The following is an 18,846-nucleotide window of genomic DNA, read 5'->3' on the forward strand; positions in this document are numbered from 1 at the left end:
GTTAGTTTCTCTATGAGATAGTAAAAGAAGGTTCAAATTGAACAGCTGCTGTCAACGGCCATTCTAAGCTGAATGTGCCTGCTCTCGTCAGATCGCAGCAGCAATGCAGCTTAAGGCTTGGCAAGTACCAGCATGGGAGACGGGCTGGGAATCCCAAGTTCCGTTGACCTTTTTGAACCTGAAAATTGTGTTAGTTTCTCTATGAGATAGTAAAAGAAGGTTCAAACTGAACAGCTGCTGTCAACGGCCATTCTAAGCTGAATGTGCCTGCTCTCGTCAGATCGCAGCAGCAATGCAGCTTAAGGCTTGGCAAGTACCAGCATGGGAGACTGGCTGGGAATCCCAAGTTCCGTTGACCTTTTTGAACCTGAAAATTGTGTTAGTTTCTCTATGAGATAGTAAAAGAAGGTTCAAACTGAACAGCTGCTGTCAACGGCCATTCTAAGCTGAATGTGCCTGCTCTCGTCAGATCGCAGCAGAAATGCAGCTTAAGGCTTGGCAAGTACCAGCATGGGAGACTGGCTGGGAATCCCAAGTTCCGTTGACCTTTTTGAACCTGAAAATTGTGTTAGTTTCTCTATGAGATAGTAAAAGAAGGTTCAAATTGAAGAGCTGCTGTCAACGGCCATTCTAAGCTGAATGTGCCTACTCTCGTCAGATCGCAGCAGCAATGCAGCTTAAGGCTTGGCAAGTACCAGCATGGGAGACTGGCTGGGAATCCCAAGTTCTGTTGACCTTTTTGAACCTGAAAATTGTTAGTTTCTCTGTCAAAGATGGTAAAAGAAGGTTCAAATTGAACAGCTGCTGTCAACGGCCATTCTAAGCTGAATGTGCGTGCTCTTGTCGGATCACAGCAGCGATGCGGCTTAAGGCTTGGCAAGTACCAGCATGGGAGACTGGCTGTGAATCCCAAGTTCCGTTGACCTTTTTGAACCTGAAAATTGTGTTAGTTTCTCTATGAGATAGTAAAAGAAGGTTCAAACTGAACAGCTGCTGTCAACGGCCATTCTAAGCTGAATGTGCCTGCTCTCGTCAGATCGCAGCATCAATGCAGCTTAAGGCTTGGCAAGTACCAGCATGGGAGACTGGCTGGGAATCCCAAGTTCCGTTGACCTTTTTGAACCTGAAAATTGTGTTAGTTTCTCTATGAGATAGTAAAAGAAGGTTCAAATTGAACAGCTGCTGTCAACGGCCATTCTAAGGTGAATGTGCGTGCTCTTGTCAGATCGCAGCAGCGATGCAGCTAAAGGCTTGGCAAGTACCAGCATGGGAGACTGGCTGGGAATCCCAATTTCTGGTGACCTTTTTGAACCTGAAAATTGTGTTAGTTTCTCTATAAGATAGTAGAAGAAGGTTCAAATTGAACAACTGCTGTCAACGGCCATTCTAAGCTGAATGTGCCGGCTCTCGTCAGATCGCAGCAGCAATGCAGCTTAAGGCTTGGCAAGTACCAGCATGGGAGACTGGCTGGGAATCCCAAGTTCCGTTGACCTTTTTGAACCTGAAAATTGTGTTAGTTTCTCTATGAGATAGTAAAAGAAGGTTCAAATTGAACAGCTGCTGTCAACGGCCATTCTAAGCTGAATGTGCGTGCTCTCGTCAGATCGCAGCAGCAATGCAGCTTAAGGCTTGGCAAGTACCGGCATGGGAGACTGGCTGGGAATCCCAAGTTCCGTTGACCTTTTTGAACCTGAAAATTGTGTTAGTTTCTCTATGAGATAGTAAAAGAAGGTTCAAATTGAACAGCTGCTGTCAACGGCCATTCTAAGCTGAATGTGCCTGCTCTCGTCAGATCGCAGCAGCAATGCAGCTTAAGGCTTGGCAAGTACCAGCATGGGAGACTGGCTGGGAATCCCAAGTTCTGTTGACCTTTTTGAACCTGAAAATTGTGTTAGTTTCTCTATGAGATAGTAAAAGAAGGTTCAAATTGAACAGCTGCTGTCAACGGCCATTCTAAGCTGAATGTGCCTGCTCTCGTCAGATCGCAGCAGCTTAAGGCTTGGCAAGTACCAGCATGGGAGACTGGCTGGGAATCCCAAGTTCCGTTGACCTTTTTGAACCTGAAAATTGTGTTAGTTTCTCTATGAGATAGTAAAAGAAGGTTCAAACTGAACAGCTGCTGTCAACGGCCATTCTAAGCTGAATGTGCCTGCTCTCGTCAGATCGCAGCAGCAATGCAGCTTAAGGCTTGGCAAGTACCAGCATGGGAGACTGGCTGGGAATCCCAAGTTCCGTTGACCTTTTTGAACCTGAAAATTGTGTTAGTTTCTCTATGAGATAGTAAAAGAAGGTTCAAATTGAACAGCTGCTGTCAACGGCCATTCTAAGCTGAATGTGCCTGCTCTCGTCAGATCGCAGCAGCAATGCAGCTTAAGGCTTGGCAAGTACCAGCATGGGAGACTGGCTGGGAATCCCAAGTTCCGTTGACCTTTTTGAACCTGAAAATTGTTAGTTTCTCTGTCAAAGATGGTAAAAGAAGGTTCAAATTGAACAGCTGCTGTCAACGGCCATTCTAAGCTGAATGTGCCTGCTCTCGTCAGATCGCAGCAGCAATGCAGCTTAAGGCTTGGCAAGTACCAGCATGGGAGACTGGCTGGGAATCCCAAGTTCCGTTGACCTTTTTGAACCTGAAAATTGTGTTAGTTTCTCTATGAGATAGTAAAAGAAGGTTCAAACTGAACAGCTGCTGTCAACGGCCATTCTAAGCTGAATGTGCCTGCTCTCGTCAGATCGCAGCAGCAATGCAGCTTAAGGCTTGGCAAGTACCAGCATGGGAGACTGGCTGGGAATCCCAAGTTCCGTTGACCTTTTTGAACCTGAAAATTGTGTTAGTTTCTCTATGAGATAGTAAAAGAAGGTTCAAATTGAACAGCTGCTGTCAACGGCCATTCTAAGCTGAATGTGCCTGCTCTCGTCAGATCGCAGCAGCAATGCAGCTTAAGGCTTGGCAAGTACCAGCATGGGAGACTGGCTGGGAATCCCAAGTTCCGTTGACCTTTTTGAACCTGAAAATTGTGTTAGTTTCTCTATGAGATAGTAAAAGAAGGTTCAAATTGAACAGCTGCTGTCAACGGCCATTCTAAGCTGAATGTGCCTGCTCTCGTCAGATCGCAGCAGCAATGCAGCTTAAGGCTTGGCAAGTACCAGCATGGGAGACTGGCTGGGAATCCCAAGTTCCGTTGACCTTTTTGAACCTGAAAATTGTTAGTTTCTCTGTCAAAGATGGTAAAAGAAGGTTCAAATTGAACAGCTGCTGTCAACGACCATTCTAAGCTGAATGTGCCTGCTCTCGTCAGATCGCAGCAGCAATGCAGCTTAAGGCTTGGCAAGTACCAGCATGGGAGACTGGCTGGGAATCCCAAGTTCCGTTGACCTTTTTGAACCTGAAAATTGTGTTAGTTTCTCTATGAGATAGTAAAAGAAGGTTCAAACTGAACAGCTGCTGTCAACGGCCATTCTAAGCTGAATGTGCCTGCTCTCGTCAGATCGCAGCAGCAATGCAGCTTAAGGCTTGGCAAGTACCAGCATGGGAGTCTGGCTGGGAATCCCAAGTTCCGTTGACCTTTTTGAACCTGAAAATTGTGTTAGTTTCTCTTTGAGATAGTTAAAGAAGGTTCAAATTGAACAGCTGCTGTCAACGGCCATTCTAAGCTGAATGTGCCTGCTCTCGTCAGATCGCAGCAGCAATGCAGCTTAAGGCTTGGCAAGTACCAGCATGGGAGACTGGCTGGGAATCCCAAGTTCTGTTGACCTTTTTGAACCTGAAAATTGTGTTAGTTTTTCTATGAGATAGTAAAAGAAAGTTCAAATTGAACAGCTGCTGTCAACGGCCATTCTAAGCTGAATGTGCCTGCTCTCGTCAGATCGCAGCAGCAATGCAGCTTAAGGCTTTGCAAGTACCAGCATGGGAGACTGGCTGGGAATCCCAAGTTCTGTTGACCTTTTTGAACCTGAAAATTGTGTTAGTTTCTCTATGAGATAGTAAAAGAAGGTTCAAATTGAACAGCTGCTGTCAACGGCCATTCTAAGCTGAATGTGCCTGCTCTCGTCAGATTGCAGCAGCAATGCAGCTTAAGGCTTGGCAAGTACCAGCATGGGAGACGGGCTGGGAATCCCAAGTTCCGTTGACCTTTTTGAACCTGAAAATTGTGTTAGTTTCTCTATGAGATAGTAAAAGAAGGTTCAAACTGAACAGCTGCTGTCAACGGCCATTCTAAGCTGAATGTGCCTGCTCTCGTCAGATCGCAGCAGCAATGCAGCTTAAGGCTTGGCAAGTACCAGCATGGGAGACTGGCTGGGAATCCCAAGTTCCGTTGACCTTTTTGAACCTGAAAATTGTGTTAGTTTCTCTATGAGATAGTAAAAGAAGGTTCAAATTGAACAGCTGCTGTCAACGGCCATTCTAAGCTGAATGTGCGTGCTCTTGTCAGATCGCAGCAGCGATGCAGCTAAAGGCTTGGCAAGTACCAGCATGGGAGACTGGCTGGGAATCCCAAGTTCTGGTGACCTTTTTGAACCTGAAAATTGTGTTAGTTTCTCTATAAGATAGTAGAAGAAGGTTCAAATTGAACAACTACTGTCAACGGCCATTCTAAGCTGAATGTGCCTGCTCTCGTCAGATCGCAGCAGCAATGCAGCTTAAGGCTTGGCAAGTACCAGCATGGGAGACTGGCTGGGAATCCCAAGTTCCGTTGACCTTTTTGAACCTGAAAATTGTGTTAGTTTCTCTATGAGATAGTAAAAGAAGGTTCAAATTGAACAGCTGCTGTCAACGGCCATTCTAAGCTCAATGTGCCTGCTCTCGTCAGAACGCAGCAGCAATGCAGCTTAAGGCTTGGCAAGTACCAGCATGGGAGACTGGCTGGGAATCCCAAGTCCCGTTGACCTTTTTGAACCTGAAAATTGTTAGTTTCTCTGTCAAAGATGGTAAAAGAAGGTTCAAATTGAACAGCTGCTGTCAACGGCCATTCTAAGCTGAATGTGCCTGCTCTCGTCAGATCGCAGCAGCAATGCAGCTTAAGGCTTGGCAAGTACCAGCATGGGAGACTGGCTGGGAATCCCAAGTTCCGTTGACCTTTTTGAACCTGAAAATTGTGTTAGTTTCTCTATGAGATAGTAAAAGAAGGTTCAAATTGAACAGCTGCTGTCAACGGCCATTCTAAGCTGAATGTGCGTGCTCTCGTCAGATCGCAGCAGCAATGCAGCTTAAGGCTTGGCAAGTACCAGCATGGGAGACTGGCTGGGAATCCCAAGTTCCGTTGACCTTTTTGAACCTGAAAATTGTGTTAGTTTCTCTATGAGATAGTAAAAGAAGGTTCAAATTGAACAACTGCTGTCAACGGCCATTCTAAGCTGAATGTGCCTGCTCTCGTCAGATCGCAGCAGCAATGCAGCTTAAGGCTTGGCAAGTACCAGCATGGGAGACTGGCTGGGAATCCCAAGTTCCGTTGACCTTTTTGAACCTGAAAATTGTGTTAGTTTCTCTATGAGATAGTAAAAGAAGGTTCAAATTGAACAGCTGCTGTCAACGGCCATTCTAAGCTCAATGTGCCTGCTCTCGTCAGATCGCAGCAGCAATGCAGCTTAAGGCTTGTCAAGTACCAGCATGGGAGACTGGCTGGGAATCCCAAGTTCCGTTGACCTTTTTGAACCTGAAAATTGTTAGTTTCTCTGTCAAAGATGGTAAAAGAAGGTTCAAATTGAACAGCTGCTGTCAACGGCCATTCTAAGCTGAATGTGCCTGCTCTCGTCAGATTGCAGCAGCAATGCAGCTTAAGGCTTGGCAAGTACCAGCATGGGAGACTGGCTGGGAATCCCAAGTTCCGTTGACCTTTTTGAACCTGAAAATTGTTTTAGTTTCTCTATGAGATAGTAAAAGAAGGTACAAACTGAACAGCTGCTGTCAACGGCCATTCTAAGCTGAATGTGCCTGCTCTCGTCAGATCGCAGCAGCAATGCAGCTTAAGGCTTGGCAAGTACCAGCATGGGAGACTGGCTGGGAATCCCAAGTTCCGTTGACCTTTTTGAACCTGAAAATTGTGTTAGTTTCTCTATGAGATAGTAAAAGAAGGTTCAAACTGAACAGCTGCTGTCAACGGCCATTCTAAGCTGAATGTGCCTGCTCTCTTCAGATCGCAGCATCAATGCAGCTTAAGGCTTGGCAAGTACCAGCATGGGAGACTGGCTGGGAATCCCAAGTTCCGTTGACCTTTTTGAACCTGAAAATTGTGTTAGTTTCTCTATGAGATAGTAAAAGAAGGTTCAAATTGAACAGCTGCTGTCAACAGCCATTCTAAGCTGAATGTGCCTGCTCTCGTCAGATCGCAGCAGCAATGCAGCTTAAGGCTTGGCAAGTACCAGCATGGGAGACTGGCTGGGAATCCCAAGTTCCGTTGACCTTTTTGAACCTGAAAATTGTGTTAGTTTCTCTATGAGATAGTAAAAGAAGGTTCAAATTGAACAGCTGCTGTCAACGGCCATTCTAAGCTGAATGTGCCTGCTCTCGTCAGATCGCAGCAGCAATGCAGCTTAAGGCTTGGCAAGTACCAGCATGGGAGACTGGCTGGGAATCCCAAGTTCCGTTGACCTTTTTGAACCTGAAAATTGTTAGTTTCTCTGTCAAAGATGGTAAAAGAAGGTTCAAATTGAACAGCTGCTGTCAACGGCCATTCTAAGCTGAATGTGCCTGCTCTAGTCAGATCGCAGCAGCAATGCAGCTTAAGGCTTGGCAAGTACCAGCATGGGAGACTGGCTGGGAATCCCAAGTTCCGTTGACCTTTTTGAACCTGAAAATTGTGTTAGTTTCTCTATGAGATAGTAAAAGAAGGTTCAAATTGAACAGCTGCTGTCAACGGCCATTCTAAGCTGAATGTGCCTGCTCTCATCAGATCGCAGCAGCTTAAGGCTTGGCAAGTACCAGCATGGGAGACTGGCTGGGAATCCCAAGTTCTGTTGACCTTTTTGAACCTGAAAATTGTGTTAGTTTCTCTATGAGATAGTAAAAGAAGGTTCAAATTGAACAGCTGCTGTCAACGGCCATTCTAAGCTGAATGTGCCTGCTCTCGTCAGATCGCAGCAGCTTAAGGCTTGGCAAGTACCAGCATGGGAGACTGGCTGGGAATCCCAAGTTCCGTTGACCTTTTTGAACCTGAAAATTGTGTTAGTTTCTCTATGAGATAGTAAAAGAAGGTTCAAACTGAACAGCTGCTGTCAACGGCCATTCTAAGCTGAATGTGCCTGCTCTCGTCAGATCGCAGCAGCAATGAAGCTTAAGGCTTGGCAAGTACCAGCATGGGAGACTGGCTGGGAATCCCAAGTTCCGTTGACCTTTTTGAACCTGAAAATTGTGTTAGTTTCTCTATGAGATAGTAAAAGAAGGTTCAAACTGAACAGCTGCTGTCAACGGCCATTCTAAGCTGAATGTGCCTGCTCTCGTCAGATCGCAGCATCAATGCAGCTTAAGGCTTGGCAAGTACCAGCATGGGAGACTGGCTGGGAATCCCAAGTTCCGTTGACCTTTTTGAACCTGAAAATTGTGTTAGTTTCTCTATGAGATAGTAAAAGAAGGTTCAAATTGAACAGCTGCTGTCAACAGCCATTCTAAGCTGAATGTGCCTGCTCTCGTCAGATCGCAGCAGCAATGCAGCTTAAGGCTTGGCAAGTACCAGCATGGGAGACTGGCTGGGAATCCCAAGTTCTGTTGACCTTTTTGAACCTGAAAATTGTGTTAGTTTCTCTATGAGATAGTAAAAGAAGGTTCAAATTGAACAGCTGCTGTCAACGGCCATTCTAAGCTGAATGTGCCTGCTCTCGTCAGATCGCAGCAGCTTAAGGCTTGGCAAGTACCAGCATGAGAGACTGGCTGGGAATCCCAAGTTCCGTTGACCTTTTTGAACCTGAAAATTGTGTTAGTTTCTCTATGAGATAGTAAAAGAAGGTTCAAATTGAACAGCTGCTGTCAACGGCCATTCTAAGCTGAATGTGCCTGCTCTCGTCAGATCGCAGCAGCAATGCAGCTTAAGGCTTGGCAAGTACCAGCATGGGAGACTGGCTGGGAATCCCAAGTTCCGTTGACCTTTTTGAACCTTAAAATTGTGTTAGTTTCTCTATGAGATAGTAAAAGAAGGTTCAAATTGAACAACTGCTGTCAACGGCCATTCTAAGCTGAATGTGCCTGCTCTCGTCAGATCGCAGCAGCAATGCAGCTTAAGGCTTGGCAAGTACCAGCATGGGAGACTGGCTGGGAATCCCAAGTTCCGTTGACCTTTTTGAACCTGAAAATTGTGTTAGTTTCTCTATGAGATAGTAAAAGAAGGTTCAAATTGAACAGCTGCTGTCAACGGCCATTCTAAGCTCAATGTGCCTGCTCTCGTCAGATCGCAGCAGCAATGCAGCTTAAGGCTTGGCAAGTACCAGCATGGGAGACTGGCTGGGAATCCCAAGTTCCGTTGACCTTTTTGAACCTGAAAATTGTTAGTTTCTCTGTCAAAGATGGTAAAAGAAGGTTCAAATTGAACAGCTGCTGTCAACGGCCATTCTAAGCTGAATGTGCCTGCTCTCGTCAGATTGCAGCAGCAATGCAGCTTAAGGCTTGGCAAGTACCAGCATGGGAGACTGGCTGGGAATCCCAAGTTCCGTTGACCTTTTTGAACCTGAAAATTGTTTTAGTTTCTCTATGAGATAGTAAAAGAAGGTTCAAACTGAACAGCTGCTGTCAACGGCCATTCTAAGCTGAATGTGCCTGCTCTCGTCAGATCGCAGCAGCAATGCAGCTTAAGGCTTGGCAAGTACCAGCATGGGAGACTGGCTGGGAATCCCAAGTTCCGTTGACCTTTTTGAACCTGAAAATTGTGTTAGTTTCTCTATGAGATAGTAAAAGAAGGTTCAAACTGAACAGCTGCTGTCAACGGCCATTCTAAGCTGAATGTGCCTGCTCTCTTCAGATCGCAGCATCAATGCAGCTTAAGGCTTGGCAAGTACCAGCATGGGAGACTGGCTGGGAATCCCAAGTTCCGTTGACCTTTTTGAACCTGAAAATTGTGTTAGTTTCTCTATGAGATAGTAAAAGAAGGTTCAAATTGAACAGCTGCTGTCAACAGCCATTCTAAGCTGAATGTGCCTGCTCTCGTCAGATCGCAGCAGCAATGCAGCTTAAGGCTTGGCAAGTACCAGCATGGGAGACTGGCTGGGAATCCCAAGTTCCGTTGACCTTTTTGAACCTGAAAATTGTGTTAGTTTCTCTATGAGATAGTAAAAGAAGGTTCAAATTGAACAGCTGCTGTCAACGGCCATTCTAAGCTGAATGTGCCTGCTCTCGTCAGATCGCAGCAGCAATGCAGCTTAAGGCTTGGCAAGTACCAGCATGGGAGACTGGCTGGGAATCCCAAGTTCCGTTGACCTTTTTGAACCTGAAAATTGTTAGTTTCTCTGTCAAAGATGGTAAAAGAAGGTTCAAATTGAACAGCTGCTGTCAACGGCCATTCTAAGCTGAATGTGCCTGCTCTCGTCAGATCGCAGCAGCAATGCAGCTTAAGGCTTGGCAAGTACCAGCATGGGAGACTGGCTGGGAATCCCAAGTTCCGTTGACCTTTTTGAACCTGAAAATTGTGTTAGTTTCTCTATGAGATAGTAAAAGAAGGTTCAAATTGAACAGCTGCTGTCAACGGCCATTCTAAGCTGAATGTGCCTGCTCTCATCAGATCGCAGCAGCTTAAGGCTTGGCAAGTACCAGCATGGGAGACTGGCTGGGAATCCCAAGTTCTGTTGACCTTTTTGAACCTGAAAATTGTGTTAGTTTCTCTATGAGATAGTAAAAGAAGGTTCAAATTGAACAGCTGCTGTCAACGGCCATTCTAAGCTGAATGTGCCTGCTCTCGTCAGATCGCAGCAGCTTAAGGCTTGGCAAGTACCAGCATGGGAGACTGGCTGGGAATCCCAAGTTCCGTTGACCTTTTTGAACCTGAAAATTGTGTTAGTTTCTCTATGAGATAGTAAAAGAAGGTTCAAATTGAACAGCTGCTGTCAACGGCCATTCTAAGCTGAATGTGCCTGCTCTCGTCAGATCGCAGCAGCAATGAAGCTTAAGGCTTGGCAAGTACCAGCATGGGAGACTGGCTGGGAATCCCAAGTTCCGTTGACCTTTTTGAACCTGAAAATTGTGTTAGTTTCTCTATGAGATAGTAAAAGAAGGTTCAAACTGAACAGCTGCTGTCAACGGCCATTCTAAGCTGAATGTGCCTGCTCTCGTCAGATCGCAGCATCAATGCAGCTTAAGGCTTGGCAAGTACCAGCATGGGAGACTGGCTGGGAATCCCAAGTTCTGTTGACCTTTTTGAACCTGAAAATTGTGTTAGTTTCTCTATGAGATAGTAAAAGAAGGTTCAAATTGAACAGCTGCTGTCAACAGCCATTCTAAGCTGAATGTGCCTGCTCTCGTCAGATCGCAGCAGCAATGCAGCTTAAGGCTTGGCAAGTACCAGCATGGGAGACTGGCTGGGAATCCCAAGTTCTGTTGACCTTTTTGAACCTGAAAATTGTGTTAGTTTCTCTATGAGATAGTAAAAGAAGGTTCAAATTGAACAGCTGCTGTCAACGGCCATTCTAAGCTGAATGTGCCTGCTCTCGTCAGATCGCAGCAGCAATGCAGCTTAAGGCTTGGCAAGTACCAGCATGGGAGACTGGCTGGGAATCCCAAGTTCCGTTGACCTTTTTGAACCTGAAAATTGTGTTAGTTTCTCTATGAGATAGTAAAAGAAGGTTCAAATTGAACAGCTGCTGTCAACGGCCATTCTAAGCTGAATGTGCCTGCTCTCATCAGATCGCAGCAGCTTAAGGCTTGGCAAGTACCAGCATGGGAGACTGGCTGGGAATCCCAAGTTCTGTTGACCTTTTTGAACCTGAAAATTGTGTTAGTTTCTCTATGAGATAGTAAAAGAAGGTTCAAATTGAACAGCTGCTGTCAACGGCCATTCTAAGCTGAATGTGCCTGCTCTCGTCAGATCGCAGCAGCTTAAGGCTTGGCAAGTACCAGCATGGGAGACTGGCTGGGAATCCCAAGTTCCGTTGACCTTTTTGAACCTGAAAATTGTGTTAGTTTCTCTATGAGATAGTAAAAGAAGGTTCAAACTGAACAGCTGCTGTCAACGGCCATTCTAAGCTGAATGTGCCTGCTCTCGTCAGATCGCAGCAGCAATGAAGCTTAAGGCTTGGCAAGTACCAGCATGGGAGACTGGCTGGGAATCCCAAGTTCCGTTGACCTTTTTGAACCTGAAAATTGTGTTAGTTTCTCTATGAGATAGTAAAAGAAGGTTCAAACTGAACAGCTGCTGTCAACGGCCATTCTAAGCTGAATGTGCCTGCTCTCGTCAGATCGCAGCATCAATGCAGCTTAAGGCTTGGCAAGTACCAGCATGGGAGACTGGCTGGGAATCCCAAGTTCCGTTGACCTTTTTGAACCTGAAAATTGTGTTAGTTTCTCTATGAGATAGTAAAAGAAGGTTCAAATTGAACAGCTGCTGTCAACAGCCATTCTAAGCTGAATGTGCCTGCTCTCGTCAGATCGCAGCAGCAATGCAGCTTAAGGCTTGGCAAGTACCAGCATGGGAGACTGGCTGGGAATCCCAAGTTCTGTTGACCTTTTTGAACCTGAAAATTGTGTTAGTTTCTCTATGAGATAGTAAAAGAAGGTTCAAATTGAACAGCTGCTGTCAACGGCCATTCTAAGCTGAATGTGCCTGCTCTCGTCAGATCGCAGCAGCTTAAGGCTTGGCAAGTACCAGCATGAGAGACTGGCTGGGAATCCCAAGTTCCGTTGACCTTTTTGAACCTGAAAATTGTGTTAGTTTCTCTATGAGATAGTAAAAGAAGGTTCAAATTGAACAGCTGCTGTCAACGGCCATTCTAAGCTGAATGTGCCTGCTCTCGTCAGATCGCAGCAGCAATGCAGCTTAAGGCTTGGCAAGTACCAGCATGGGAGACTGGCTGGGAATCCCAAGTTCCGTTGACCTTTTTGAACCTGAAAATTGTGTTAGTTTCTCTATGAGATAGTAAAAGAAGGTTCAAATTGAACAGCTGCTGTCAACGGCCATTCTAAGCTGAATGTGCCTGCTCTCGTCAGATCGCAGCAGCAATGCAGCTTAAGGCTTGGCAAGTACCAGCATGGGAGACTGGCTGGGAATCCCAAGTTCCGTTGACCTTTTTGAACCTGAAAATTGTGTTAGTTTCTCTATGAGATAGTAAAAGAAAGTTCAAACTGAACAGCTGCTGTCAACGGCCATTCTAAGCTGAATGTGCCTGCTCTCGTCAGATCGCAGCAGCAATGCAGCTTAAGGCTTGGCAAGTACCAGCATGGGAGTCTGGCTGGGAATCCCAAGTTCCGTTGACCTTTTTGAACCTGAAAATTGTGTTAGTTTCTCTATGAGATAGTTAAAGAAGGTTCAAATTGAACAGCTGCTGTCAACGGCCATTCTAAGCTGAATGTGCCTGCTCTCGTCAGATCGCAGCAGCAATGCAGCTTAAGGCTTGGCAAGTACCAGCATGGGAGACTGGCTGGGAATCCCAAGTTCTGTTGACCTTTTTGAACCTGAAAATTGTGTTAGTTTTTCTATGAGATAGTAAAAGAAAGTTCAAATTGAACAGCTGCTGTCAACGGCCATTCTAAGCTGAATGTGCCTGCTCTCGTCAGATCGCAGCAGCAATGCAGCTTAAGGCTTTGCAAGTACCAGCATGGGAGACTGGCTGGGAATCCCAAGTTCTGTTGACCTTTTTGAACCTGAAAATTGTGTTAGTTTCTCTATGAGATAGTAAAAGAAGGTTCAAATTGAACAGCTGCTGTCAACGGCCATTCTAAGCTGAATGTGCCTGCTCTCGTCAGATCGCAGCAGCAATGCAGCTTAAGGCTTGGCAAGTACCAGCATGGGAGACGGGCTGGGAATCCCAAGTTCCGTTGACCTTTTTGAACCTGAAAATTGTGTTAGTTTCTCTATGAGATAGTAAAAGAAGGTTCAAACTGAACAGCTGCTGTCAACGGCCATTCTAAGCTGAATGTGCCTGCTCTCGTCAGATCGCAGCAGCAATGCAGCTTAAGGCTTGGCAAGTACCAGCATGGGAGACTGGCTGGGAATCCCAAGTACCGTTGACCTTTTTGAACCTGAAAATTGTGTTAGTTTCTCTATGAGATAGTAAAAGAAGGTTCAAACTGAACAGCTGCTGTCAACGGCCATTCTAAGCTGAATGTGCCTGCTCTCGTCAGATCGCAGCAGAAATGCAGCTTAAGGCTTGGCAAGTACCAGCATGGGAGACTGGCTGGGAATCCCAAGTTCCGTTGACCTTTTTGAACCTGAAAATTGTGTTAGTTTCTCTATGAGATAGTAAAAGAAGGTTCAAATTGAAGAGCTGCTGTCAACGGCCATTCTAAGCTGAATGTGCCTACTCTCGTCAGATCGCAGCAGCAATGCAGCTTAAGGCTTGGCAAGTACCAGCATGGGAGACTGGCTGGGAATCCCAAGTTCTGTTGACCTTTTTGAACTTGAAAATTGTTAGTTTCTCTGTCAAAGATGGTAAAAGAAGGTTCAAATTGAACAGCTGCTGTCAACGGCCATTCTAAGCTGAATGTGCGTGCTCTTGTCGGATCACAGCAGCGATGCGGCTTAAGGCTTGGCAAGTACCAGCATGGGAGACTGGCTGTGAATCCCAAGTTCCGTTGACCTTTTTGAACCTGAAAATTGTGTTAGTTTCTCTATGAGATAGTAAAAGAAGGTTCAAACTGAACAGCTGCTGTCAACGGCCATTCTAAGCTGAATGTGCCTGCTCTCGTCAGATCGCAGCATCAATGCAGCTTAAGGCTTGGCAAGTACCAGCATGGGAGACTGGCTGGGAATCCCAAGTTCCGTTGACCTTTTTGAACCTGAAAATTGTGTTAGTTTCTCTATGAGATAGTAAAAGAAGGTTCAAATTGAACAGCTGCTGTCAACGGCCATTCTAAGCTGAATGTGCGTGCTCTTGTCAGATCGCAGCAGCGATGCAGCTAAAGGCTTGGCAAGTACCAGCATGGGAGACTGGCTGGGAATCCCAATTTCTGGTGACCTTTTTGAACCTGAAAATTGTGTTAGTTTCTCTATAAGATAGTAGAAGAAGGTTCAAATTGAACAACTGCTGTCAACGGCCATTCTAAGCTGAATGTGCCGGCTCTCGTCAGATCGCAGCAGCAATGCAGCTTAAGGCTTGGCAAGTACCAGCATGGGAGACTGGCTGGGAATCCCAAGTTCCGTTGACCTTTTTGAACCTGAAAATTGTGTTAGTTTCTCTATGAGATAGTAAAAGAAGGTTCAAATTGAACAGCTGCTGTCAACGGCCATTCTAAGCTGAATGTGCGTGCTCTCGTCAGATCGCAGCAGCAATGCAGCTTAAGGCTTGGCAAGTACCGGCATGGGAGACTGGCTGGGAATCCCAAGTTCCGTTGACCTTTTTAAACCTGAAAATTGTGTTAGTTTCTCTATGAGATAGTAAAAGAAGGTTCAAATTGAACATCTGCTGTCAACGGCCATTCTAAGCTGAATGTGCCTGCTCTCGTCAGATCGCAGCAGCAATGCAGCTTAAGGCTTGGCAAGTACCAGCATGGGAGACTGGCTGGGAATCCCAAGTTCTGTTGACCTTTTTGAACCTGAAAATTGTGTTAGTTTCTCTATGAGATAGTAAAAGAAGGTTCAAATTGAACAGCTGCTGTCAACGGCCATTCTAAGCTGAATGTGCCTGCTCTCGTCAGATCGCAGCAGCTTAAGGCTTGGCAAGTACCAGCATGGGAGACTGGCTGGGAATCCCAAGTTCCGTTGACCTTTTTGAACCTGAAAATTGTGTTAGTTTCTCTATGAGATAGTAAAAGAAGGTTCAAACTGAACAGCTGCTGTCAACGGCCATTCTAAGCTGAATGTGCCTGCTCTCGTCAGATCGCAGCAGCAATGCAGCTTAAGGCTTGGCAAGTACCAGCATGGGAGACTGGCTGGGAATCCCAAGTTCCGTTGACCTTTTTGAACCTGAAAATTGTGTTAGTTTCTCTATGAGATAGTAAAGAAGGTTCAAATTGAACAGCTGCTGTCAACGGCCATTCTAAGCTGAATGTGCCTGCTCTCGTCAGATCGCAGCAGCAATGCAGCTTAAGGCTTGGCAAGTACCAGCATGGGAGACTGGCTGGGAATCCCAAGTTCCGTTGACCTTTTTGAACCTGAAAATTGTTAGTTTCTCTGTCAAAGATGGTAAAAGAAGGTTCAAATTGAACAGCTGCTGTCAACGGCCATTCTAAGCTGAATGTGCCTGCTCTCGTCAGATCGCAGCAGCAATGCAGCTTAAGGCTTGGCAAGTACCAGCATGGGAGACTGGCTGGGAATCCCAAGTTCCGTTGACCTTTTTGAACCTGAAAATTGTGTTAGTTTCTCTATGAGATAGTAAAAGAAGGTTCAAACTGAACAGCTGCTGTCAACGGCCATTCTAAGCTGAATGTGCCTGCTCTCGTCAGATCGCAGCAGCAATGCAGCTTAAGGCTTGGCAAGTACCAGCATGGGAGACTGGCTGGGAATCCCAAGTTCCGTTGACCTTTTTGAACCTGAAAATTGTGTTAGTTTCTCTATGAGATAGTAAAAGAAGGTTCAAATTGAACAGCTGCTGTCAACGGCCATTCTAAGCTGAATGTGCCTGCTCTCGTCAGATCGCAGCAGCAATGCAGCTTAAGGCTTGGCAAGTACCAGCATGGGAGACTGGCTGGGAATCCCAAGTTCCGTTGACCTTTTTGAACCTGAAAATTGTGTTAGTTTCTCTATGAGATAGTAAAAGAAGGTTCAAATTGAACAGCTGCTGTCAACGGCCATTCTAAGCTGAATGTGCCTGCTCTCGTCAGATCGCAGCAGCAATGCAGCTTAAGGCTTGGCAAGTACCAGCATGGGAGACTGGCTGGGAATCCCAAGTTCCGTTGACCTTTTTGAACCTGAAAATTGTTAGTTTCTCTGTCAAAGATGGTAAAAGAAGGTTCAAATTGAACAGCTGCTGTCAACGGCCATTCTAAGCTGAATGTGCCTGCTCTCGTCAGATCGCAGCAGCAATGCAGCTTAAGGCTTGGCAAGTACCAGCATGGGAGACTGGCTGGGAATCCCAAGTTCCGTTGACCTTTTTGAACCTGAAAATTGTGTTAGTTTCTCTATGAGATAGTAAAAGAAGGTTCAAACTGAACAGCTGCTGTCAACGGCCATTCTAAGCTGAATGTGCCTGCTCTCGTCAGATCGCAGCAGCAATGCAGCTTAAGGCTTGGCAAGTACCAGCATGGGAGTCTGGCTGGGAATCCCAAGTTCCGTTGACCTTTTTGAACCTGAAAATTGTGTTAGTTTCTCTTTGAGATAGTTAAAGAAGGTTCAAATTGAACAGCTGCTGTCAACGGCCATTCTAAGCTGAATGTGCCTGCTCTCGTCAGATCGCAGCAGCAATGCAGCTTAAGGCTTGGCAAGTACCAGCATGGGAGACTGGCTGGGAATCCCAAGTTCTGTTGACCTTTTTGAACCTGAAAATTGTGTTAGTTTTTCTATGAGATAGTAAAAGAAAGTTCAAATTGAACAGCTGCTGTCAACGGCCATTCTAAGCTGAATGTGCCTGCTCTCGTCAGATCGCAGCAGCAATGCAGCTTAAGGCTTTGCAAGTACCAGCATGGGAGACTGGCTGGGAATCCCAAGTTCTGTTGACCTTTTTGAACCTGAAAATTGTGTTAGTTTCTCTATGAGATAGTAAAAGAAGGTTCAAATTGAACAGCTGCTGTCAACGGCCATTCTAAGCTGAATGTGCCTGCTCTCGTCAGATTGCAGCAGCAATGCAGCTTAAGGCTTGGCAAGTACCAGCATGGGAGACGGGCTGGGAATCCCAAGTTCCGTTGACCTTTTTGAACCTGAAAATTGTGTTAGTTTCTCTATGAGATAGTAAAAGAAGGTTCAAACTGAACAGCTGCTGTCAACGGCCATTCTAAGCTGAATGTGCCTGCTCTCGTCAGATCGCAGCAGCAATGCAGCTTAAGGCTTGGCAAGTACCAGCATGGGAGACTGGCTGGGAATCCCAAGTTCCGTTGACCTTTTTGAACCTGAAAATTGTGTTAGTTTCTCTATGAGATAGTAAAAGAAGGTTCAAATTGAACAGCTGCTGTCAACGGCCATTCTAAGCTGAATGTGCGTGCTCTTGTCAGATCGCAGCAGCGATGCAGCTAAAGGCTTGGCAAGTACCAGCATGGGAGACTGGCTGGGAATCCCAAGTTCTGGTGACCTTTTTGAACCTGAAAATTGTGTTAGTTTCTCTATAAGATAGTAGAAGAAGGTTCAAATTGAACAACTACTGTCAACGGCCATTCTAAGCTGAATGTGCCTGCTCTCGTCAGATCGCAGCAGCAATGCAGCTTAAGGCTTGGCAAGTACCAGCATGGGAGACTGGCTGGGAATCCCAAGTTCCGTTGACCTTTTTGAACCTGAAAATTGTGTTAGTTTCTCTATGAGATAGTAAAAGAAGGTTCAAATTGAACAGCTGCTGTCAACGGCCATTCTAAGCTCAATGTGCCTGCTCTCGTCAGATCGCAGCAGCAATGCAGCTTAAGGCTTGGCAAGTACCAGCATGGGAGACTGGCTGGGAATCCCAAGTTCCGTTGACCTTTTTGAACCTGAAAATTGTTAGTTTCTCTGTCAAAGATGGTAAAAGAAGGTTCAAATTGAACAGCTGCTGTCAACGGCCATTCTAAGCTGAATGTGCCTGCTCTCGTCAGATCGCAGCAGCAATGCAGCTTAAGGCTTGGCAAGTACCAGCATGGGAGACTGGCTGGGAATCCCAAGTTCCGTTGACCTTTTTGAACCTGAAAATTGTGTTAGTTTCTCTATGAGATAGTAAAAGAAGGTTCAAATTGAACAGCTGCTGTCAACGGCCATTCTAAGCTGAATGTGCGTGCTCTCGTCAGATCGCAGCAGCAATGCAGCTTAAGGCTTGGCAAGTACCAGCATGGGAGACTGGCTGGGAATCCCAAGTTCCGTTGACCTTTTTGAACCTGAAAATTGTGTTAGTTTCTCTATGAGATAGTAAAAGAAGGTTCAAATTGAACAACTGCTGTCAACGGCCATTCTAAGCTGAATGTGCCTGCTCTCGTCAGATCGCAGCAGCAATGCAGCTTAAGGCTTGGCAAGTACCAGCATGGGAGACTGGCTTGGAATCCCAAGTTCCGTTGACCTTTTTGAACCTGAAAATTGTGTTAGTTTCTCTATGAGATAGTAAAAGAAGGTTCAAATTGAACAACTGCTGTCAACGGCCATTCTAAGCTCAATGTGCCTGCTCTCGTCAGATCGCAGCAGCAATGCAGCTTAAGGCTTGTCAAGTACCAGCATGGGAGACTGGCTGGGAATCCCAAGTTCCGTTGACCTTTTTGAACCTGAAAATTGTTAGTTTCTCTGTCAAAGATGGTAAAAGAAGGTTCAAATTGAACAGCTGCTGTCAACGGCCATTCTAAGCTGAATGTGCCTGCTCTCGTCAGATTGCAGCAGCAATGCAGCTTAAGGCTTGGCAAGTACCAGCATGGGAGACTGGCTGGGAATCCCAAGTTCCGTTGACCTTTTTGAACCTGAAAATTGTTTTAGTTTCTCTATGAGATAGTAAAAGAAGGTTCAAACTGAACAGCTGCTGTCAACGGCCATTCTAAGCTGAATGTGCCTGCTCTCGTCAGATCGCAGCAGCAATGCAGCTTAAGGCTTGGCAAGTACCAGCATGGGAGACTGGCTGGGAATCCCAAGTTCCGTTGACCTTTTTGAACCTGAAAATTGTGTTAGTTTCTCTATGAGATAGTAAAAG

At 45.8% G+C, this 18,846-nt stretch overlaps 84 pseudogenes; all 84 read left to right on the forward strand.

Annotated features, from left to right (window-relative positions):
• The first annotated feature begins 50 nt into the window (after positions 1 to 50).
• Positions 51 to 169, forward strand: LOC140084994 (5S ribosomal RNA; annotated as a pseudogene).
• A 70-nt stretch (positions 170 to 239) lies between these two features.
• Positions 240 to 358, forward strand: LOC140101572 (5S ribosomal RNA; annotated as a pseudogene).
• A 70-nt stretch (positions 359 to 428) lies between these two features.
• On the forward strand, positions 429 to 547 carry LOC140083566 (5S ribosomal RNA; annotated as a pseudogene).
• A 70-nt stretch (positions 548 to 617) lies between these two features.
• LOC140093896 (5S ribosomal RNA) lies at positions 618 to 736 on the forward strand (annotated as a pseudogene).
• A 259-nt stretch (positions 737 to 995) lies between these two features.
• On the forward strand, positions 996 to 1,114 carry LOC140084465 (5S ribosomal RNA; annotated as a pseudogene).
• Positions 1,115 to 1,373: 259 nt separating this feature from the next.
• On the forward strand, positions 1,374 to 1,492 carry LOC140088574 (5S ribosomal RNA; annotated as a pseudogene).
• A 70-nt stretch (positions 1,493 to 1,562) lies between these two features.
• Positions 1,563 to 1,681, forward strand: LOC140088572 (5S ribosomal RNA; annotated as a pseudogene).
• A 70-nt stretch (positions 1,682 to 1,751) lies between these two features.
• On the forward strand, positions 1,752 to 1,870 carry LOC140081205 (5S ribosomal RNA; annotated as a pseudogene).
• Positions 1,871 to 2,121: 251 nt separating this feature from the next.
• Positions 2,122 to 2,240, forward strand: LOC140101573 (5S ribosomal RNA; annotated as a pseudogene).
• A 70-nt stretch (positions 2,241 to 2,310) lies between these two features.
• LOC140101574 (5S ribosomal RNA) lies at positions 2,311 to 2,429 on the forward strand (annotated as a pseudogene).
• A 70-nt stretch (positions 2,430 to 2,499) lies between these two features.
• Positions 2,500 to 2,618, forward strand: LOC140101576 (5S ribosomal RNA; annotated as a pseudogene).
• Positions 2,619 to 2,688: 70 nt separating this feature from the next.
• LOC140101577 (5S ribosomal RNA) lies at positions 2,689 to 2,807 on the forward strand (annotated as a pseudogene).
• A 70-nt stretch (positions 2,808 to 2,877) lies between these two features.
• On the forward strand, positions 2,878 to 2,996 carry LOC140101578 (5S ribosomal RNA; annotated as a pseudogene).
• A 70-nt stretch (positions 2,997 to 3,066) lies between these two features.
• On the forward strand, positions 3,067 to 3,185 carry LOC140101579 (5S ribosomal RNA; annotated as a pseudogene).
• A 70-nt stretch (positions 3,186 to 3,255) lies between these two features.
• Positions 3,256 to 3,374, forward strand: LOC140086753 (5S ribosomal RNA; annotated as a pseudogene).
• Positions 3,375 to 3,444: 70 nt separating this feature from the next.
• LOC140084615 (5S ribosomal RNA) lies at positions 3,445 to 3,563 on the forward strand (annotated as a pseudogene).
• Positions 3,564 to 3,633: 70 nt separating this feature from the next.
• LOC140081206 (5S ribosomal RNA) lies at positions 3,634 to 3,752 on the forward strand (annotated as a pseudogene).
• A 70-nt stretch (positions 3,753 to 3,822) lies between these two features.
• Positions 3,823 to 3,941, forward strand: LOC140094313 (5S ribosomal RNA; annotated as a pseudogene).
• Positions 3,942 to 4,011: 70 nt separating this feature from the next.
• Positions 4,012 to 4,130, forward strand: LOC140094446 (5S ribosomal RNA; annotated as a pseudogene).
• Positions 4,131 to 4,200: 70 nt separating this feature from the next.
• On the forward strand, positions 4,201 to 4,319 carry LOC140101581 (5S ribosomal RNA; annotated as a pseudogene).
• Positions 4,320 to 4,578: 259 nt separating this feature from the next.
• Positions 4,579 to 4,697, forward strand: LOC140101582 (5S ribosomal RNA; annotated as a pseudogene).
• A 70-nt stretch (positions 4,698 to 4,767) lies between these two features.
• On the forward strand, positions 4,768 to 4,886 carry LOC140086228 (5S ribosomal RNA; annotated as a pseudogene).
• A 70-nt stretch (positions 4,887 to 4,956) lies between these two features.
• On the forward strand, positions 4,957 to 5,075 carry LOC140101583 (5S ribosomal RNA; annotated as a pseudogene).
• Positions 5,076 to 5,145: 70 nt separating this feature from the next.
• Positions 5,146 to 5,264, forward strand: LOC140087375 (5S ribosomal RNA; annotated as a pseudogene).
• A 70-nt stretch (positions 5,265 to 5,334) lies between these two features.
• LOC140101584 (5S ribosomal RNA) lies at positions 5,335 to 5,453 on the forward strand (annotated as a pseudogene).
• Positions 5,454 to 5,523: 70 nt separating this feature from the next.
• LOC140094695 (5S ribosomal RNA) lies at positions 5,524 to 5,642 on the forward strand (annotated as a pseudogene).
• A 70-nt stretch (positions 5,643 to 5,712) lies between these two features.
• Positions 5,713 to 5,831, forward strand: LOC140086966 (5S ribosomal RNA; annotated as a pseudogene).
• A 70-nt stretch (positions 5,832 to 5,901) lies between these two features.
• Positions 5,902 to 6,020, forward strand: LOC140101585 (5S ribosomal RNA; annotated as a pseudogene).
• Positions 6,021 to 6,090: 70 nt separating this feature from the next.
• Positions 6,091 to 6,209, forward strand: LOC140088517 (5S ribosomal RNA; annotated as a pseudogene).
• A 70-nt stretch (positions 6,210 to 6,279) lies between these two features.
• LOC140090155 (5S ribosomal RNA) lies at positions 6,280 to 6,398 on the forward strand (annotated as a pseudogene).
• Positions 6,399 to 6,468: 70 nt separating this feature from the next.
• Positions 6,469 to 6,587, forward strand: LOC140101586 (5S ribosomal RNA; annotated as a pseudogene).
• Positions 6,588 to 6,657: 70 nt separating this feature from the next.
• Positions 6,658 to 6,776, forward strand: LOC140091306 (5S ribosomal RNA; annotated as a pseudogene).
• A 432-nt stretch (positions 6,777 to 7,208) lies between these two features.
• LOC140089852 (5S ribosomal RNA) lies at positions 7,209 to 7,327 on the forward strand (annotated as a pseudogene).
• A 70-nt stretch (positions 7,328 to 7,397) lies between these two features.
• Positions 7,398 to 7,516, forward strand: LOC140084466 (5S ribosomal RNA; annotated as a pseudogene).
• A 70-nt stretch (positions 7,517 to 7,586) lies between these two features.
• LOC140081918 (5S ribosomal RNA) lies at positions 7,587 to 7,705 on the forward strand (annotated as a pseudogene).
• Positions 7,706 to 7,956: 251 nt separating this feature from the next.
• Positions 7,957 to 8,075, forward strand: LOC140101588 (5S ribosomal RNA; annotated as a pseudogene).
• A 70-nt stretch (positions 8,076 to 8,145) lies between these two features.
• LOC140101589 (5S ribosomal RNA) lies at positions 8,146 to 8,264 on the forward strand (annotated as a pseudogene).
• Positions 8,265 to 8,334: 70 nt separating this feature from the next.
• Positions 8,335 to 8,453, forward strand: LOC140088556 (5S ribosomal RNA; annotated as a pseudogene).
• A 70-nt stretch (positions 8,454 to 8,523) lies between these two features.
• LOC140086968 (5S ribosomal RNA) lies at positions 8,524 to 8,642 on the forward strand (annotated as a pseudogene).
• A 70-nt stretch (positions 8,643 to 8,712) lies between these two features.
• On the forward strand, positions 8,713 to 8,831 carry LOC140101590 (5S ribosomal RNA; annotated as a pseudogene).
• A 70-nt stretch (positions 8,832 to 8,901) lies between these two features.
• On the forward strand, positions 8,902 to 9,020 carry LOC140088518 (5S ribosomal RNA; annotated as a pseudogene).
• Positions 9,021 to 9,090: 70 nt separating this feature from the next.
• Positions 9,091 to 9,209, forward strand: LOC140090156 (5S ribosomal RNA; annotated as a pseudogene).
• Positions 9,210 to 9,279: 70 nt separating this feature from the next.
• Positions 9,280 to 9,398, forward strand: LOC140101592 (5S ribosomal RNA; annotated as a pseudogene).
• A 70-nt stretch (positions 9,399 to 9,468) lies between these two features.
• LOC140101593 (5S ribosomal RNA) lies at positions 9,469 to 9,587 on the forward strand (annotated as a pseudogene).
• Positions 9,588 to 10,019: 432 nt separating this feature from the next.
• On the forward strand, positions 10,020 to 10,138 carry LOC140089853 (5S ribosomal RNA; annotated as a pseudogene).
• A 70-nt stretch (positions 10,139 to 10,208) lies between these two features.
• Positions 10,209 to 10,327, forward strand: LOC140085762 (5S ribosomal RNA; annotated as a pseudogene).
• A 70-nt stretch (positions 10,328 to 10,397) lies between these two features.
• On the forward strand, positions 10,398 to 10,516 carry LOC140081920 (5S ribosomal RNA; annotated as a pseudogene).
• A 70-nt stretch (positions 10,517 to 10,586) lies between these two features.
• LOC140101594 (5S ribosomal RNA) lies at positions 10,587 to 10,705 on the forward strand (annotated as a pseudogene).
• Positions 10,706 to 11,137: 432 nt separating this feature from the next.
• LOC140089854 (5S ribosomal RNA) lies at positions 11,138 to 11,256 on the forward strand (annotated as a pseudogene).
• Positions 11,257 to 11,326: 70 nt separating this feature from the next.
• Positions 11,327 to 11,445, forward strand: LOC140084467 (5S ribosomal RNA; annotated as a pseudogene).
• Positions 11,446 to 11,515: 70 nt separating this feature from the next.
• Positions 11,516 to 11,634, forward strand: LOC140081921 (5S ribosomal RNA; annotated as a pseudogene).
• Positions 11,635 to 11,885: 251 nt separating this feature from the next.
• On the forward strand, positions 11,886 to 12,004 carry LOC140101595 (5S ribosomal RNA; annotated as a pseudogene).
• A 70-nt stretch (positions 12,005 to 12,074) lies between these two features.
• On the forward strand, positions 12,075 to 12,193 carry LOC140101596 (5S ribosomal RNA; annotated as a pseudogene).
• Positions 12,194 to 12,263: 70 nt separating this feature from the next.
• Positions 12,264 to 12,382, forward strand: LOC140084616 (5S ribosomal RNA; annotated as a pseudogene).
• Positions 12,383 to 12,452: 70 nt separating this feature from the next.
• On the forward strand, positions 12,453 to 12,571 carry LOC140081207 (5S ribosomal RNA; annotated as a pseudogene).
• A 70-nt stretch (positions 12,572 to 12,641) lies between these two features.
• On the forward strand, positions 12,642 to 12,760 carry LOC140094315 (5S ribosomal RNA; annotated as a pseudogene).
• Positions 12,761 to 12,830: 70 nt separating this feature from the next.
• Positions 12,831 to 12,949, forward strand: LOC140084995 (5S ribosomal RNA; annotated as a pseudogene).
• Positions 12,950 to 13,019: 70 nt separating this feature from the next.
• LOC140081525 (5S ribosomal RNA) lies at positions 13,020 to 13,138 on the forward strand (annotated as a pseudogene).
• A 70-nt stretch (positions 13,139 to 13,208) lies between these two features.
• On the forward strand, positions 13,209 to 13,327 carry LOC140083567 (5S ribosomal RNA; annotated as a pseudogene).
• Positions 13,328 to 13,397: 70 nt separating this feature from the next.
• On the forward strand, positions 13,398 to 13,516 carry LOC140093897 (5S ribosomal RNA; annotated as a pseudogene).
• A 259-nt stretch (positions 13,517 to 13,775) lies between these two features.
• On the forward strand, positions 13,776 to 13,894 carry LOC140084468 (5S ribosomal RNA; annotated as a pseudogene).
• Positions 13,895 to 14,153: 259 nt separating this feature from the next.
• Positions 14,154 to 14,272, forward strand: LOC140088575 (5S ribosomal RNA; annotated as a pseudogene).
• Positions 14,273 to 14,342: 70 nt separating this feature from the next.
• On the forward strand, positions 14,343 to 14,461 carry LOC140088573 (5S ribosomal RNA; annotated as a pseudogene).
• A 70-nt stretch (positions 14,462 to 14,531) lies between these two features.
• On the forward strand, positions 14,532 to 14,650 carry LOC140081208 (5S ribosomal RNA; annotated as a pseudogene).
• Positions 14,651 to 14,901: 251 nt separating this feature from the next.
• Positions 14,902 to 15,020, forward strand: LOC140101597 (5S ribosomal RNA; annotated as a pseudogene).
• A 69-nt stretch (positions 15,021 to 15,089) lies between these two features.
• LOC140101598 (5S ribosomal RNA) lies at positions 15,090 to 15,208 on the forward strand (annotated as a pseudogene).
• Positions 15,209 to 15,278: 70 nt separating this feature from the next.
• LOC140101600 (5S ribosomal RNA) lies at positions 15,279 to 15,397 on the forward strand (annotated as a pseudogene).
• A 70-nt stretch (positions 15,398 to 15,467) lies between these two features.
• On the forward strand, positions 15,468 to 15,586 carry LOC140101601 (5S ribosomal RNA; annotated as a pseudogene).
• Positions 15,587 to 15,656: 70 nt separating this feature from the next.
• Positions 15,657 to 15,775, forward strand: LOC140101603 (5S ribosomal RNA; annotated as a pseudogene).
• A 70-nt stretch (positions 15,776 to 15,845) lies between these two features.
• On the forward strand, positions 15,846 to 15,964 carry LOC140101604 (5S ribosomal RNA; annotated as a pseudogene).
• A 70-nt stretch (positions 15,965 to 16,034) lies between these two features.
• LOC140101605 (5S ribosomal RNA) lies at positions 16,035 to 16,153 on the forward strand (annotated as a pseudogene).
• Positions 16,154 to 16,223: 70 nt separating this feature from the next.
• On the forward strand, positions 16,224 to 16,342 carry LOC140084617 (5S ribosomal RNA; annotated as a pseudogene).
• Positions 16,343 to 16,412: 70 nt separating this feature from the next.
• On the forward strand, positions 16,413 to 16,531 carry LOC140081209 (5S ribosomal RNA; annotated as a pseudogene).
• A 70-nt stretch (positions 16,532 to 16,601) lies between these two features.
• LOC140094316 (5S ribosomal RNA) lies at positions 16,602 to 16,720 on the forward strand (annotated as a pseudogene).
• Positions 16,721 to 16,790: 70 nt separating this feature from the next.
• Positions 16,791 to 16,909, forward strand: LOC140094447 (5S ribosomal RNA; annotated as a pseudogene).
• A 70-nt stretch (positions 16,910 to 16,979) lies between these two features.
• On the forward strand, positions 16,980 to 17,098 carry LOC140101606 (5S ribosomal RNA; annotated as a pseudogene).
• Positions 17,099 to 17,357: 259 nt separating this feature from the next.
• LOC140101607 (5S ribosomal RNA) lies at positions 17,358 to 17,476 on the forward strand (annotated as a pseudogene).
• Positions 17,477 to 17,546: 70 nt separating this feature from the next.
• On the forward strand, positions 17,547 to 17,665 carry LOC140088558 (5S ribosomal RNA; annotated as a pseudogene).
• Positions 17,666 to 17,735: 70 nt separating this feature from the next.
• LOC140101608 (5S ribosomal RNA) lies at positions 17,736 to 17,854 on the forward strand (annotated as a pseudogene).
• A 70-nt stretch (positions 17,855 to 17,924) lies between these two features.
• Positions 17,925 to 18,043, forward strand: LOC140087376 (5S ribosomal RNA; annotated as a pseudogene).
• A 70-nt stretch (positions 18,044 to 18,113) lies between these two features.
• LOC140085396 (5S ribosomal RNA) lies at positions 18,114 to 18,232 on the forward strand (annotated as a pseudogene).
• A 70-nt stretch (positions 18,233 to 18,302) lies between these two features.
• LOC140094696 (5S ribosomal RNA) lies at positions 18,303 to 18,421 on the forward strand (annotated as a pseudogene).
• A 70-nt stretch (positions 18,422 to 18,491) lies between these two features.
• Positions 18,492 to 18,610, forward strand: LOC140086969 (5S ribosomal RNA; annotated as a pseudogene).
• Positions 18,611 to 18,680: 70 nt separating this feature from the next.
• On the forward strand, positions 18,681 to 18,799 carry LOC140101609 (5S ribosomal RNA; annotated as a pseudogene).
• Positions 18,800 to 18,846: the final 47 nt, after the last annotated feature.

This window comes from Engystomops pustulosus, chromosome 9 (genome assembly GCF_040894005.1).
Source record: "Engystomops pustulosus chromosome 9, aEngPut4.maternal, whole genome shotgun sequence".
NCBI classification, from domain to species: Eukaryota; Metazoa; Chordata; class Amphibia; order Anura; family Leptodactylidae; genus Engystomops; species Engystomops pustulosus.